Here is a 1,355-nt window from a genome sequence, read left to right as displayed (position 1 = left end):
CCATCCCCGGGTACCTGTGTCCCCTCCATCCCCGGGTACCTGTGTCCCCACCTCCTCTGGGTACCCGAGCTCTCGTCCGTGGGTTCCTGGTGCCACCTGGTGGCCGTGCCCGGGGTGGGTGCCACGGGAAATGTCCCCACCTGTCCCCGCAGGGACCTTTGCGCTGCCCCAAGGGCTCCCCCAAGGGCACCCCGAGAGCCGAGTGCGGCCCGCGCCTCTTCTCAAACCAGAACCGAGCCCAACCCCGCGCCCCAGCCCGCCGGAGCTCAGGGCTCAGCTCTTTGCACTCCCCCTGGGCAGGGAGGCTTTGGGGAGGCTCCTGAGCAGAGCTTGGCCGTGGTTTCCCGGGGGTTTTGCTGCTCGGTGCCCCCCCAGCCCCAGCAGAGCTGCGAGTGGGCGTTTTCTCCTGCGGGGTCTGCAGCGGGGGAACCCCATGGCGATGGCAGTGGGGAGGACTGGACCCCCGATATGGGCTTGGAGGAGAGTCCTGGACCCCAACACGGACACACGGGCTCGGAAGAGAGTCCTGCATGCAAGAGCTGGGCACACGAGCTCAGAAAGGAATCGGCCCCATGACCAGCCAGGCCACCTGAGCAAGGTTTGATTGAATAAACCCCCACATCATCCGGTGCTTGGTGAAGAGCAGCAGGAACAGTTTACAGCCGGGAACCCCTGGAGCATCCCACCCATGCACATTTATGGATGGTGTACGGTCCCAGACACCAGAGCTGGGGGTCCCAGCCCCTCTCCTCCTGCTGGGGTAGAGCTGGCTGCATCCTATCCCTATGGATGGGGTGGGAGCAGAGTGCTGTCCACCTTCTCCCCCAGCAGTTACAGCCATGCCCCCAGTCCTCTGCCCAGCAGTGTTCCAGCGTCTAAAGTCATGCAATATCTGTGTCCCAGCCCCTGTAACCTGAGGGATAAGGGTCTCACCCCCCTCCCTACAGCCTGGGTCTTATTGTGACCCAGCCCATGCAGGGGGGCTCCCAGACCCTCTCTCTGCAGGGGAGTCTGGCTGTGTCCCACCCCATATACTCACATGAGGGTCTCAGCCCCCTCAGCTATAGATGGGGCACATCTATAATGCCGCCCCTATAGCCAAGAGGGTCAGATCTTCCTCCCCTACAGCCAGGGCACACCTATACCCCAGTCCCTATAACCAGGGGCCCACAGCCCTGGCCTAAAGCACAGCCATACCCCAACCCCCTCCCGTATGCCCCAGTCCCTATGGCCGGGGAGGGAGGTGTCACAGCTGTCCCCGCTATTCCCGGAGCACACCTATGCTCTTGTTCTCTCAGCCAGGGGGGTCACAGCCCCCTCCCCTATTGCCGGAGCACACCCACACCCCAGCCCCC

Source organism: Parus major, chromosome 28 (genome assembly GCF_001522545.3).
Source record: "Parus major isolate Abel chromosome 28, Parus_major1.1, whole genome shotgun sequence".
NCBI classification, from domain to species: domain Eukaryota; kingdom Metazoa; phylum Chordata; class Aves; order Passeriformes; family Paridae; genus Parus; species Parus major.
The sequence above is the reverse complement of the archived record's forward strand: the minus strand, read 5'-3'. Positions refer to the sequence as shown.